This window comes from Sceloporus occidentalis, unplaced genomic scaffold (assembly GCF_023333645.1).
Source record: "Sceloporus occidentalis isolate IW3139 unplaced genomic scaffold, rSceOcc1.0.p SCAF_146, whole genome shotgun sequence".
Classification (NCBI taxonomy): domain Eukaryota; kingdom Metazoa; phylum Chordata; class Lepidosauria; order Squamata; family Phrynosomatidae; genus Sceloporus; species Sceloporus occidentalis.
The window spans coordinates 2,060,805-2,077,460 of NW_028317126.1; positions in this window are offsets into that span (position 1 = coordinate 2,060,805).

The following is a 16,656-nucleotide window of genomic DNA, read 5'->3' on the forward strand; positions in this document are numbered from 1 at the left end:
TGTAAAAAAAACATAGTAGAATATATTTAGCAGGTTTCTTCATTAGATTTTATAGTAGGGTGACCAGATGCCCCTGTTCCCCAGACATGTCCACGGATGCAGGGCAGGATTAATGCTTTCTTCCACAGGGGCCCTGCAGCTTACCTCATGGGAAGCAGTAACCAAGTACTCACATGACTTTACATCACGTTCCTGTTCCTGCTTTCTCTGAGAGGGCAAGAGAAGTTGTTCGTACAGATCTGCAGTTCAGGTAAGGGGGTAACTAGTATGCGTGATTGAGGAAATGAATGAGTATCTGTGAATGATTAGTATCTGAATGAATAAATATGTATGTGTATGATAGCATGGATGTGTAAATGGGGGAGGCATGGCACGGGAAAGATGTAAGTGATGTGTATGTATTGGCTGCTTGTGCATGATAGGAGTGTGATTGCTGTATTAAAATAGGATTGTTAACAGCAGTCACACTCCTATCATACCCATGCATACCAAGATTCCAGCATGTACTGGTTGCCTGGGCAAGATAGGAGTGTGATTGCTGTTAACAATCATATATATCAGTGACGGTGTTGGAGAGCCTCTCCTGGTGTGTGTGTGGGTGTCTGTGTAGCAGAGCCTGTCCTGGTGTGTGTGTGTGTTTTGGTGTCTGCATGGCAGAGGCTGTCCTGGTGTGTGTTCGGGTGTCTGTGTGGCAGAGCCTGTCCTGGTGTGTGTGTGTGTGTGTGTTTGGGTGTCGGTGTGGCAAAATGTGTCCTGGTGTATGTATTTGGGTGTCGGTGTGGCAGAATGTGTCCTGGTGTATGTATTTGGGTGTCAGTGTGGTAGAGCATGTCCTGGTGTGTGTGTTTGGGGTCTGTGTGGCAGAGCCTTTCCTCATGTGGGTATTTGCCTGTCCCGGTGTGTGAGTTTGGGTGTCAGAGCCTGTCCTGGTGTATCTGTTTGGGTGTCAGTGTGGTAGAGCATGTCCTGGTGTGTGTGTTTGGGGTCTGTGTGGCAGAGCCTTTCCTCATGTGGGTATTTGCCTGTCCCGGTGTGTGTGTTTGGGTGGCAGAGCCTGTCCTGGTGTATCTGTTTGGGTGTCAGTGTGGTAGAGCATGTCCTGGTGTGTGTGTTTGGGGTCTGTGTGGCAGAGCCTTTCCTCATGTGGGTATTTACCTGTCCCGGTGTGTGTGTTTGGGTGGCAGAGCCTGTCCTGGTGTATCTGTTTGGGTGTCAGTGTGGCAGAGCATGTCCTGGTGTGTGTGTTTGGGGTCTGTGTGGCAGAGCCTTTCCTCATGTGTGTATTTGCCTGTCTCGGTGTGTGTGTGTTTGGGTGGCAGAGCCTGTCCTGGTCTGTGTGTGTCTGGGTGTCAGTGTAGCAGAGCCTGTCCTGGTCTCTGTGTGTGTGTGTGTGTGTGTGTGTGTGTGTGTATTTGGGTGTCGGTGTGGCGGAGCCAGTACTGGTGTGTGTGTGTTTTTGGGTATTGGTATGGCAGAGCCTGTCCTGGTGTGTGTGTTTGGGTGTTGGTGTGGCAGAGCCTGTAATGCTGTGTGCATTTTGGTCATCTGTTTACTGGCACAGAAAACAGCATAAACAAGGGAAAAATGACCCCCCCAACCAGCGGGCAGCGCGGCAGACAAAAAAAGAAAACTAATAGATAATAATCTGTTGAAATTTTAAGGAAAAGGAAAATAGGACCTCTATGTGTGGGAAAAATTCTAAGACAAAGTGAGCGAGTAGACCCACAATCCCTTTAATAGACATAAGACTAAATAGGAGCGGGTAGGTGTAAGATACGTGAATTTTGACGATGTGAGAAAGTTGTTCAATAAAAGCCACTTGAGCCCATTCTTATAGGCCTGACCTTTAGCTGACATTACTAAGTCTTTCATATTATAAGTAAAAATGATCCGTCTCAACCAGGCCTCCAGAGGGGGAGCTCGGTCTCTCCAGAATCTGGGAATGGTGGCCCATACCTCCCCTAAGGCATGGCCTGGTGAGATGAACATATGATAGCCTAACTGGGTTATTGTCCCATATGTACTTCGTAAACAACCTGTGACAAGAAGTAAAGTAAGATTTAGGGAGAAAAATGGGGAGCGTCTGGTACAAAAGTCATGGCAAGATGTTAATTTTAAGAACGCCCATGCGCCCAAACCAGGAGAGGTGAAGAAAGGCCCATGTCTGAGGGTCCACACGGATCACGGACAGCAAGGGGTAGAAATTCATATCTGCCAGTTCAGCAGGATTCTTAGAGATAATTAAACCTAAATATTTAACCACAGAGGCTTGCAACCTGAATGATAATCTATGCCGAATTTTCCTCTGTGTTGGGGGGGGGGTATTCAATCCAAGGATCTCCGACTTCTGTGATTACTTTGAAATTAGAAATGGACTGAAAAAGGTTCAGAGACGACCTGTTCCAGGGATCGCAAAGGATCTGTAAGGAGGAATAAGATATAGTCAGCATAGATAGTTTATGAGAAACCTTGCCAATCGATATATATTCGATATCTGAGTTTGCTCTTAAGGCATTGGCCAAAGGCATTGGCCATCGAGAGTATAAAAAGCAAAGGGGAAAGGGGGCATCTTTGTCTAGTGCCATTCGAGATTGCCGCAGGTTGGTATGTAAGGAGGTCACAAGATTAAAAAACCCAGCTCCCAAACCCAATTTATTCAGAATGTTAAATATTTGGGCCTGGCAGAAAACCCGCCTGGTCCAGATGAATTAGGCCAGAAAGAAATGGCTTTAGTCTGTAGGCCAGAATTTTTGCTAGAATTTTTAGATCTGTGTTAATAAGGGAGATGGGTCTATAACTTCCACAACACTCTCTATCTTTGTTAGGCTTGGGTACCACCATAATATATGCAGAATTGGTATAGGGATATAGAGGTATATCTTCCGATAATGATTGGAATAAAGACAGAGTCTGTGCGGTATACCCATCGCCTGGCCTGTCCCACCCCACCTAACTAGTGTCCCCAAATAAGAAGAAACCCCCTAACTAGATCAAAGTATTGAATGAAAAAGAAACCCCAGTGTACACAGTGTGTGGTATAATTAAACAAAGTAGGAGAAAGTACAAATTAACCCAAAAGAAAATTCAACCAATAAGTAGTGTAGACAAAATAGTCAGTGTATCTGAGTAGCACATAAGAAGGGGGATATCACTTTTTTTCACGTTTTGTTTTGGTCAACATCCCCTGCTATGTCAGGGTGCTGGTATGTGGCTGCACAACCACCCTGGTGGGTGCGGTCTCCCTGTATCAGGCCCTGACCACTCCACTACTGCGCAATAACCCCTGAACACCATCTTTGGGCGCTCTGGGTCATGGTAGCCGTCTGACCACAGACCCGGGACCTTACATATGGCCGCAAGCAATATGTCAGGACTTACTAGGAGCCAGTTGCAGGAGATGGCGCACACTCTTGCAAAATAACACTGCTCAGAGTGACAGTATGGAGCTAGAGCAGTGAAAGTGTGCACGGGGGCAAAACGGGTACGCAGTACAGACAGGGGATATCCAGAAGCAGAGTCAAACGTAAGCAGAGGTCAGGGCTGGCAGACAGGGTTCACAAACGGTGTATCAAGGCAAAGGTCAAAGTCCAGGGAATCCGGAATATAATCACAGCACATCCAGAAGCAAAAACAACAAGGCGTTAGATGTTAGGCGTTAGAGTCATGCCCATAAGGATACTGTAACAAAGGTTGATTAAGTTATTGCCCTGACCCATTGTGGCAAGAGGTTTCTAACAAACGGTAATATTTGGTGGGACAGGAAGCTCTTCAGCAGAGGCATAGTTAGAGTGGATTATTTGTATGGTTGAGAAGTCTATGTATAATACGGTTGTTAAATTCTCTTTAATTAAAGAAAATGTTGCATCAAATGCCATTTCCAATTCAACATCCAATCCCTCTCTGTGTGGATATTCATGTGTGGTTATTTTCAAGAGGGGGTCGAGCCATCAAGAAGTTGGCAAGTGCATGGTTTATGAATATAACCCACTTGAGTGCCATAATTCTTTCTGACGTTATTAGAGGGGATTAAGCCATATAGTTGCTTAAAGGACCAGGGTGTCTGTCACCCTGCCAGCCTGGACTTACCTACCGTCATGCACTACCGTCATACAGTCACTAGTGGCCACCATTTCCTCTCAGGAGCACCCCTTTCTAATTTTAAGGCAAGACGGGAGGCTTCCTATTTTGCATATCTTCCTTTACTCTCACCAACAGCACCAAAGAAAGAGTTAACGTAAAGACTGGAAACAACCAAAAAAAAACAAGAACCAGTGGTATATAAACATAGAAAGAGACGGCAGATAAGAACCAGTAGGCCCATCCAGTCTGCCCAACCTCTGAGTACTCTTTAGTACCTGCCCTTATCCTATATCTAGCTTGGCCTTATACTTGCTTAAATGCCTTTACTGTATTAACATCTACCACTTCTGCTGGAAGGCTATTCCATGCGTCTACTACCCTTTCCGTAAAGTAATATTTTCTGATGTTACCATTAAACATTTGCCCCTCTAGCTTATGACTAAGTCCTCTTGTTGTGGTAGTATTTCTCCTTTTAAATAAACTCTTCCTTCATCTTGCTGATTCCATTTAAGTATTTAAATGTTTCTATCATATCCCCATGTCACGTCTTTCTTCCAGGCTATATATGTTAAACCATGTCTCTCACTCCCGCTCCCGTCCTGAAAGAGAAAAGCAGAAAAAAAAAACGTTAGTCCATTTAAAAAATAATATTAAATAAATCATTAAAATAATAATATAAATAATACAAAAAAAAATATAATGTGAGCTGTGATGTCATTGTGACATCACTGGCATGTTCAGGAGGTCCCTAGGAGGACCTCTAACCATTTCTGTGTAAAAATAATATATAAAAATAAAAAAAAATATATATATATAAAAAAAAGATAAAAAATTATTAAAAAACCTTACTTCCCATTGCCCTAGCATAACATCTAGCCAGTATAACCCTCCTGCCCCCGTTCACAACCCCCAAACCCGTTAAGCCATAGACATAAAAATTATACAAAATTGTACACCTAATAGTATGCTCCCTGGTGCTGGGAAAGTCTGGAAAATCTATATAAATTAGGTATTTCTGAAATCAGGACACCTGAATGAATAAACTTGGAGGGGATTTTCCATCACTTTACCTAATTTTGTGAGGATTCAGAGGGAAAATGTAAAAAAAAATTAGTTTATTTTTCTAATCTTTGCTAGTTTTTACTAAATTTCTCATTCTAAAAGCTCTATCTCTCCTTGAAAAAACAATATATAGTTTACATGGGTACACTATTCACAGGAAAAGAAAATCATCGCTAAACCGACATACCCCAAAAATGGCAAAATTGCTCTGGGCTTTGAGGTACCAAAAACCCCTGGGATTGAAGGGGTTAACATTGTTTCCATTATTTTCCTCACTACAGATATAAGACTAACTGGCCAGGACTAATTGCCCGACTCCTCCCCACTGCCTTTTTTGTGAATGGGCACAACATTCGCTACTTTCCAATCCCCTGGGACAACTCCCGTTACCAATGATAAGTTAAATAAATCAGTTAACGGTTTTGCTAGTATACCCCCAAGCTCTTTTAATAACTTGGGGTGTATCCCATCAGGCCCCATCGATTTATTTGTCTTTACCTTAGACAACTGAAGTAGAACCTAGACCTTTAGCCTCTTCTACATACATTCCTTTTGTTTTTAATCTAACTAATCCTTGTTTTACTTTCCTTTTCTTATTTATATATCTAAAAAATGCTTTATCTCCATTTTTTACCGACAGGGCAATTCGCTCTTCTGCATGTGATGGGTATTTTTGTATCTACTAAAGGCTAACTTCTTGTCTTTTACGATTTTGGCCACTTCTGCAGAGTACCACAGCCGTTTCTTTAATTTTTTACTCTTACTGACCAGCCTAATACAAGTGAGACGTGCCTGTCCCATATTATTATTATTTATTGTTTTATATAGCGCCATCAAATTCCGTAGCACTGTACAATGGGTGGACAGGACAAAAACAAGTAGTATGTAACATAACGATTTGACTTACAGAGACAACAGTTGAGGAGGGCCCTGCTCAAACGAAGCCTGAGGGCCATCCATCCGCAACATTCCTCATAAGACCTCAGCTGTCTTCCCAGCCGCAGCGCTGTGTCAAGAGACTTTCCAACCTGTGTATTATCTACAGCCTATATCCTGTTTGTGTCTTCTGTGTAAACCATTCCTGTTCGACATTTTCCAAAATTGCAGGCATTAAGGTTGCCACATTGCAATCGATAACTTTGACCTAGAAGCACTTGTGGGTCTCCCGAGAAAGTCCTCTGAATACCCAGTGGTAAGAAAACACTTAGCCGGCATTGTTCTTACGCTTAGTGAACAAGCATTTGTCAATTTCGACAATAATCCTTCACCTCCAAATACTTTTTCATGGCCCTGTACATATATACACACATGCATACACATTTACATTCACACAGTAGTTATCGCATCCTCCACTTCTTTCCTCTATTTTCCTTGTGGTCTGTAGCCCCCTTACTGAGGGGTGATCCAATCTGGTACCGCAATATGTAGCAATCATCCTACCTTACCGAGACTGCATGCCAAGAAATGATGTCATTTACGGGCATGCAGTGTCATTAAACAAAGGTGAGTGCCACATGATGCAGAATCCAATCGACTCCCCTTTTTGTGAGACAGGTGAGAGGTATAGACCCATTCGAACTCCAGAGCAATTGGTGTAGGGCCCCTCAGAACACTTTGACTCTGTAGCAGTTTCTCTTTATGGTCCGCCATTAATCCAGCCCTGGATGTATATCAGTTTATCCATGGGAGTCCAGTTCTTCTGGAATTCCTCAGTCTAATAGTGGGAGAGTTTCTAAGGGCCAGTGTAGAGAAAGTGTGAATGAATACTTAAAAAAGGAAAGCTGATTATGCCGATTCTCACAACTTAATTGTCTGAAGAACAGTTTTTAGGTAATAACCATAACGAGGCAGCTTAATACTCACATTAGTCTTAAAATATACATTCGAATTTTTTATTGTAGCCATACACATCCTGGAAAAAATAACAGATGTGATATCGATAGTGATTTATAGCTTTCTCTTCCAAGATTGTTAGGGTTTGTGAAAAATCTCTACATCAGAAAACAAGTGACCTAAAGGGCTTATGAAACATGCATGAGACTATTGTAAACATTTGTATAGCTGGGCTTCGATGTAGGGGACAAAGCCGGTCTATAAATCTCTAAAGTGGGAAAGACAGAAAACGAAAAGCAGCATATGAGGTCTGGAGGGACTATGAATTCGGTAATAGGACGCATGGTGCAAGTGTGAAATATCTGCACAAGAAGAAACGTATAAGGTTTGGACAGTTTGTGAAGATTTGAAAACACTAGAGTGATTTCTCTGAACACTAGAGTGATTTCTCATGTGTTCTCTGAACACTAGAGTGATTTCTCATGTGTTCTCTGAACACATGAGAATAAGAGCTGTGTTGATTTGGAATGCTTTCTAAACACAAATGGGACAGATCAGTGATGCAGTGAAAGATCTTTTTACACAAAGATGGTTGTAAACTATGTACTACTTTACTTCACATACAAAGAAACGCTTACTTCACCTACAAAGAAAATCAAAATCCCATACAGAATATTCTAAATACATGACATGTGAAGATGATGACATTGCTACAGAAACTGTTCAGAGATCTGGAATGTTTCCCATCATTTGGTGTTATGTATTGGGGTATTATACAGTCTGTTTTGCCAGTAGGTGGCAGCATAATGGAAATGTGCACTTGTTCTGTTGTGTTAGGTCTCTTGTGTATATATCTTTGTGTTGCATGTGGTTAATGAAGTAAAGAGAAGAAGTTATGTTCTACTGCTTGTCTGTGTTTGTGAGCAACATCTACACAACATTCAAATACACAAAACTGGCGACGAGGATGGGATTTAATTTAATGGACACTGCAGAAAAAAATATAAAAACTCAGCCAGAGTGAGGAAGTTGAACTTTTCTTTTTTTTGTTGGATTTATACATATACAAATATATCCAGCATGGCTTCTCTGGGGCACATGGAGGAATTTGATCTGGCTAATCCATCTTCATGGGACTCATATGCTGACAGGTTAGTGTTTTTCCTGGAGGCTAATAAGGTGGTTGATGCTATTCAGAAAGGAGCAGTGTTACTGGGTGTTATTGGATCTAAGACTTTTGATACTGTCCGCTCATTGATAATTCCTGAGACACCAAAAGGCTGCTCTTTTGAAGAAATACTGGCACTATTAAAAAATCATTTTGCACCCACCTCATCTGAAACAGTGAGGCGTTTCAATTTCAATAGAAGAAATCAGCAACCAGGGGAAAGTATTGCAGCATACATTGCAGAACTGCGCAGGCTGTCTGAAAATTGCAATTTTGGTGCCAGTTTAGAATCCTTGCTTAGGGACAGGATGGTGTGTGGAGTGCATGATGAAGCATTACAGAGGAGACTTCTTGCAAGACAAAACTTAACTTTTATTACTGCACAAGAAGCACTTGCATACGAGGCTGCATATTTACACTCCAAAGAGATACAATCCTCCAGCAAAGATAACCCACCTGAATTAAATCTAGTGAGGAAAATGGATGTTAAATCAAAAGATTTTTCACCACACACTGTCACTGCTACATTTAAAGGGACTTGTTATAGTTGCGGCGGAAAACACAGACGTAATTCATGTAATTTCCGAAATGCAGTTTGCCACAAATGTAAACGTACAGGTCATATACAGAGAGTTTGCCAAAGTAAAGCCAACGGGACACAAAACCAATATAATGCAAGAAAAAAATGCAAGTACAATGCCAACCGCAGCGCACTCTTAATATTCCACATGCTGTTTGGGGTAGTGAAATGACTACAGGTGTTTACTCAAATGACTATGTAAATAAAGTGGAAAATTCGCCATCAGGGCTTAAGATTTACACTGAGATTGTGCTCCAAGATGTTCCTTGCAAAATGGAAGTAGATTCCGGGTGCGCATATTCTTTGATTTCAGAAGAGACATTTGCCTTGTTATGGCCTCATAATGGCCCTTCAATAGTACCTTGTCATATTCATCTGGTAGATTACAATAGACAAGTTGTGGATATCAAGGGTGCTTGCTTTATACCAGTCAAATACGGTAAATTCAGAGGACACTTACGTTTAATAATTACTAAAGGACAAAGTGCAAGCTTGCTGGGTAGAGAGTGGTTTGAACCCCTAGGAATCACATTAACTGGAGTTCATAATGTATCCACAAATACACTACAGAATGTGGTTGATGACTTTAGTACAGTTTTCGAGGAAGGTCTTGGCATGTATAAAGGTCCTCCTGTTTCTTTTGTATTAGATCCTACAGTACCTCCAGTTCGTATGAAGCCTCGCAAAGTTCCATTAGCTCTCAGACCCAAAATTGATGCTGAGATTACACGTCTTGTAGAACAAGGTATTCTTGAACCTGTGACACATCCTAAGTGGTGTACACCCATATTTCCAGTGATGAAACCAAATGGTGATGTCAGAATCTGTGCGGATTACAAATGTACAATCAACAAAGCATTACAAGAGCATCCTTATCAAATTCCAGGTGTTAATCAAATTCTTACTACTTTGGCAAAAGGGAAGGTATTTGCCAAATTAGATATGGCTCAAGCCTACCAGCAGTTACCTGTGGATGATGAGGCTGCTGATGCACAAACAATCATAACACACAAAGGAGCTTTCCGAGCAAAACGTTTGCAGTTTGGAGTTTCCATTGCTCCTGGCATATTTCAGAAACTAATTAAGAAACCTCTTATCTGGACTTCCGGGTGTAATTCCTTATTTTGATGACGTTCTTATTGGAGCAGATTGTCTACAGTCATTGGCTGCACAGCTACAACTTGTTTTGAAACGTTTCCTTGACGCTGGTCTAAAACTTAAAAAAGAAAAGTGTGTTTTTGGTGTAAGCAGTGTGGATTTACTTGGTTACAGAATTGACGCACATGGCATTCATCCAACTGATTCTAAGGTTGAAGCTATCCATAGAGCTCCAGTTCCAACCAACAAACAAGAACTGCAAGCATTCCTAGGGTTGCTTAATTTTTACCATTCTTTCCTGCCTGACAAAGCCAGCATCGTCTACTGGATAAAGACGCTCCATGGAGGAGGACTGACGTTCATACTAAAGCGTTCAATGCTGCAAAGAAGCTGTTGTCTTCTGACAGTGTCCTTGTACGCTATGATTTAGAGAAACCGCTCAACCTTACCTGTGATGCGTCTCCTTACGGCATTGGAGCTGTTTTGAGTCACACTTTGAGAAATGGTGTTGAGGCTCCTATTGCATTTTATTCACGGACCTTATCTACAACAGAGAGGAATTATACCCAAATTGACAAGGAGGCGTTAGCTATTGTGTCCGGGGTAAAAAAGGTTCATGTCTATTTGTATGGGCGGAGGTTTACTATTGTAACAGATCATAAACCTTTACTGGGTCTGTTCACCAGCAACACTCCCACTCCTCAAATTATTTCCCCACGCATGCTCAGGTGGTCCCTTATGATGAATGCTTATGATTGTGAGTTTAAGTATCGTCCTAGTAAGGATATCACACATGCTGATGGGTTAAGCCGGTTACCTTTGCCTTCTCCTGATTTCCTTGTTCCGCCTATGTCCGAGGTTCTCATGGTGGAGTCTGTTTCAAACCCTCCTTTACATGCAAATGATATTGCTTGTATGTCGGCCAAGGATCCATTGCTTTCCCGTGTGCTCAACTGGGTTTGGAGGGGGTGGCCAAAAGCAAAAGTTGAAGACAAGTTCAAGCCATTTGTAGTGCGCCAACATGAACTATCTGCCTATAAAGGTTGTCTTTTATGGGGGAACAGAGTGGTAATTCCAAATGCAGGACAAGCTAAAGTTTTACATGCCCTCCATGAGGGACATCCTGGAATAGTTTGCATGAAAGCTTTAGCCAGAAGTTATGTTTGGTGGCCTAAAATGGATGAAGTTATTGAGAAGTGGGTAAAGAACTGTGCACCATGTTGTCACGGAGCTGGCTGGTCCGACCGACTACCTCCGCTGTCTTGTGCTCCCTTAGCCTGGGACACCACACTTTCCCCGGTTCCCCAGTCACTCGCCGAGACTCAGTGTAGGGTAAAACCAAACGAAGACTGATTTATTTTAGACACACAGAGCTGGACACACAGAGCAGCAAAACACACATTAACATAAAACAAGATATTGGGACACAAACCGCCCCCTTAATCTGCCTCTCAGAGACAACAGGGGCAGTAACGGGATTAACAATACAATAGGGGGGAGACTGATTTATACAACATTAAACATCAAAGAATGGTGGTCACTCCCTGGTGGCAGATCCTGGCTGTCTGCTGGAGATAATCCCCTCAGCCAGTGATGAGATGATACTGCTGGGGGTAGCCACAGAAGTCTTTACAAACCCAGGGCCCATAGTCAATAGGGAGGAGGCTGGTAGTCAGGCTTCTCCAGTGGCCCCAGTGATGGAGGCTTCCGTCACACATGTCAATCCACACGTCATGCTCCACCTAAAGCCCCGGTACACCCATGGGAAGTGACTAGGTCCGTTTACATATAGATTTTGCTGGCCCTTTTCATGGACAAGTGTTTTTTTTAGTTGTTGACTCCTTCAAAATGGTTAGAAGTTGTTCCAGTTACATCTGCTACCTCGGTCACTGTCATAAAGATTCTAAGGAGTCTGTTTGCTACACATGGGTTGCCGGATACAATTGTGTCTGATAATGGCACACAATTTACCTCATCAGAATTAAAAATCTTTATGGAAAGTAATCTTATTGGACATGTCACAATTGCACCATTTCATCCATCCTCAAATGGTCAAGCTGAGCTTATGGTTCAGACCACAAAAGACTCACTCAAGAGAATTATTGAGGGAGACTGAAATCGTAGGCTTGCAAATTTCCTTCTACAACATGTAACACCATGCTCAAGCACCGGTAGGAGTCCAGCAGAGCTCCTCATGAACCGCCGTCTAAAAACTTGTCTGGATCGTTTACATCCTGATTTGACGTCTGAGCTGTAAGAGAAGCAAGAATTGCAATTCAATGAGCGCTATAATGTTTCTACTGTGAGAGTATTTGTACCTGACAGTGCTGTTTATGTGAGGAACTATGCTTCTGGGCCTAGATGGATACCTGCACAAGTACTTGTGGCCACAGGACCTTTGTCATACAAAGTACAGACTGCTGATGGTAGAATATTACGAAGGCACGTAGATCAGATTCGGGAACGAAGTAACGAGATTGTGCCTGCTGCGGGTCCCAGTCGTACCGGGTCTCCTGTGATGCCAGATGTTGGAGAACCACTAGATGATGCAGGTGTCAGTTCTCCAGGAGTTGTTGTTGCAGAGCCAGTTCCTTGTAGTCCACAGGACAACAGCCAAGCTGATGGTCCAGGCGAAACTGCTCCAAACTTGGGGCAGCCAAGAAGAAATATTCACCCTCCCAGTTATCTGGAAGACTTTGAGGTCTAGGGGGGAGGAGTGTTATGTCTTGGGGTATTATACAGTCTGTTTTGCCAGTAGGTGGCAGCATAATGGAAATGTGCACTTGTTCTGTTGTGTTAGGTCTCTTGTGTATATATCTTTATGTGTTGCATGTGGTTAATGAAGTAAAGAGAAGAAGTTATGTTCTACTGCTTGTCTGTGTTTGTGAGCAACATCTACACAACATTCAAATACACAAAATTTGGGAAAAATCAGCGTTATTAAATTATATTATATCTTAGTGTTGATTGTATTAGTAGGAAATGTGTTAAAATTAATTTAGTTTCTCTGGGCATATTTGCCTGCTGTTTTGCCATAGCTTTTAACTATAACAGTCTTCCCCATTTACCCTGCTTTAGGCTTTTCCTCCAATCTTATGCATCTTTCAGTCTTATCAGCTCTTATCCTTCATACACGTGTTTTTTGTTTTTTGTTTGTTATCCTCCAATTTCTTGTCCCCACCTTTCTCTCTCTCTCTCTCTCTCTCTCATCCCCCTGAAGATTTTTCCAACTGCCAGAGGATGACATTTCCTTTCATGTTCAAGCTGAGCGGAGGCTTTGAATGCTGGTTTGATTCCTTTACGATAATAGCTGGTTCCCTGTCAGATGCAGACTGATCAGTTAAAACCTTAATCATGGGCTGTCTGCTTGCATGGCACTAATTTTTAAGAGATTAATCCCCTAAGCAGTGCACCAGCATACATTCAAAGCAGAGGGAAAAAAAGGGCAGCATTTGTGTTTTTCATTGTTTCCACTTCTCCCCGTTTTGTGAAGATTATCCCTCCAACTTACTGTAACAAAATAGGAAAGTAATTTACCATCTTATTTTCACTACTGTCCATCAACGTACGTAGCATATAAATGTATATTAATAAAATTTGTGAATTTAGATGTAGTAATGCCTCCCTCTGTATCCATTTTATTTGCTGACAGCCTAGATCGTATATAAAAAGTTGTATATGTGTTCTATGTTTTAGAATTAAGTTGTTATTGGTCCAATACATGCTTATGTAGTATCAGCAAGCCATCTAGCCAGAGTAGATTTGGACACCTCCTGGCCCGCAGATTTCTCATGAAACTGAAGAAACAGGTGGTCTGACACACGAACTGTTGCAGTACGTTGTAAATAGACATGAAGAGCTCTTTCAACATCCAAAGAATGCCACATGATCTCTTCTGGAGAAGAAGGATTAGGAAAAAAGGTGGATAACACTAAAGGCTGGTTAATGTTAGTCTGCGACAAGACTTTAGGGAGGAAAGACGGTCGGAGATACAAAACTACTTTATCCTGATGAAAGAATGAACTCACTGGATGACGAGAGAGCCTGAATTTCACCCGCTCTTCTAGCTGAAGTGATGGCGACCAAAAAAAAAAAAAAAAAATGCAGTTTTTAGGGAAAGGAGTTTTAAAAATATCTCCTGTAGTGGGTCAAATGACGCAGAACACAAAGCTTGAACTAGAGATAAATCCCAGGGAGGAACGGATGACCTGGAAAGAGGCCTTAGTAGAGTAATAGCCTTGCAAAAAACGCCTAATAAAAGGGATCCAAGGCCAAGTCCAAAGCAAGAAGTGACCGAGGGTGGACACTTGTCCCTTCAGGGTAGCCACCTGGAGACCTGCACTGAACCCCCTCTCGAGAAACTGCAAGATGACTGGAATAGAGGGAGGATAGCTATGGAAATCTTGATCCTGGCACCATTCCAAAAACTTGCTCCAAGTTCTGAGGTACATTTCTGATGTAGACCTTCTAACCGAATTAAACAACCGACCGGCCATAGCACCGTGAATACCTTCTCCTGTAGAATTAGCCTTGCATCATCCATGCTGTTAAGCGAAACATCTGGATCGTGTGTATATGGACATTGCGGTTTCCCAGTAGATCTGGAGATTCTGGAAGTTCCCAAGAAAAAATCGTCATCTGGAGCAGGTCCGAGAACCAGCCCCAGTTTGGCCAGAAGGGAAGGATTGCAAGCACCCTGGCTTTGTCCTTCTTGATCTTCTGGATACACGGGATCAGAGCTACCGCGGAAACACATATGACAAATCAACCTAGCCTATCGCTGTTAGTCCGTCTAGAAAATGAGAATAGTCTATTTTGTAGAGAAACGCAAAAACAGGTGTTTTCTGTTTTGTCTTGTAGCCATGAGATCTACTTCTGTACGCCCAAACTTGACGACCAACCTGTCGAAAAATAGCTGGGCTCAGAGACTACTCTGTCTGAGAACATCTTCCCCTGCTCAGATCATCTGCCAGTGTATTGAAGGCCCCCCGATATGACATGCCGATAGATCTCTCAGATGATTTAGGGCCCATAACAAAAAAATCTCCGAACAAAGACATTGAAGCTTCCAAGCCCTTGTGCCTCCTTGTCTGTTGAGGTAAGCTACTACAGCCGCATTGTCTGACTGAAGCTTACGTGGGGGGGAACATAATCCAAGATTTGAATGCCTTTAGGGCTAGAAACAGGAAGTTCTACTTACCGAGAGCTTCTTTTCCCTGTCAATCCCTGGTGACACTAGGATAGACTCCTCCTCCGTACCTGATAGGGCAGGACTCAAAAACTTTAAAAGGGCCCTCCCCTCCTACTAACACCAGTGAATACCAAAGACCACACAGGCAAAGCAATCTGATGCAACAGAATTTATTGAAAAGAAGGGAGGGAACAAAAACGTGTCACCAGGGATTGACAGGGAAAAGAAGCTCTCGGTAAGTAGAACTTCCTGTTTCCCTGCCATCCCAGGTGACACTAGGATAGATTTACCAAAGAAGAAGGGAGGGCAAACTAAGGAGACAAAACAGCCTCAAGGACCTTCCGACCGAAAAGAGAGTCCTCCTGAGCCATCTGGTCAAGACGGTAATGCTGCACAAAAGCGTGGAGAGTCCGCCAAGTAGCTGCCTTGCAGATCTGGTCGGGCGAAAGACAACATCTTTCAGCCCAGGAAGTGGAGACTGCCCTAGTAGAGTGGGCACGGATCCCCACAGGAGCAGGTTGGCCGGCTGCAGAATATGCCAAGGTGATGGCTGCAACAATCCACTTAGCGATGGAAGACGTGGAGATACTGATGCCCCTGTTGGGCCCTGAAGAGGCCACGAATAAACGAGAGGATTTACGCAGGGGTAGAGTCCGTTCCAAATAGATGGTGAGGCATCTCTTCAGATCCAGAGTGTGAAGAACTTCTTCTTCATCCGAGCCAGGAGCAGGAAAAAAGGTAGGTAACACGATCTCCTGGTTCTTGTGGAAAGCCGACTGAACCTTGGGTGCGAACTCTGGCGGCAGAGAGAGAACCACCTTATCCGGGAAAAAACGGAGAAACGGTTCCTTCATAGACAAAGCCTGGAGTTCACAAATCCGACGAGCGGAAGTAATCGCTACTAAGAAGGCTGTCTTCAGCGATAATAGATACAGAGAAACCGACTGAAGAGGCTCAAAAGGAGGTAATGTGAGTCTTCGAAGGACGAGATTCAGGTCCCACGGAACCATCCTGGTGACCGAACGAGGACGTATCCCGACGATGGCCTTGGCAAAACGTCTGATCACAGGCAGAGATATAAGCTCGAACCCGAGGAGAGCACTGATGGCAGAAATCTGCACCCGGATCGTAGAAGGCTGAAGTCCACAGGAACAGGAAGTTCGCAAAATCCCCTTGGAACAACACCAACTGTGAAATCTCTTCCAGATCTTAATGTATCGCAGAGAGGTAACCTTCTTTCTACTCTGCAGAAGAGTCTCAGCCACATGACAAGAAAATCCTTGAGCTCTCAGCAGTCCGCGTTCAATCTCCAGGCCGTCAGGTGGAACACGGCAGGCTTTGGGTGTAGGAATGGACCCTGATGTAGAAGGTCTTTCCAAGCTGGGAGCTTCAGAGGGGGAGAGAGACCTAGAGCGATCAAGTCGGAATACCAGACCCGCTTCGGCCAGTCTGGTGCTATCAGGATCACGGAGGCGTGGTCCTTCTTGATCTTCTGTAGGACCCTGGAGATTAGGGCAAACGGAGGGAAAACGTATGCGAGACGGAAATTCCATTCTTGTGAGAAGGCATCTATTGCCAAGGGATGATCCTGAGGCCTGAGGGAAAAGAAGACCGGAATCTGAGCATTGTCTCTGGATGCCATCA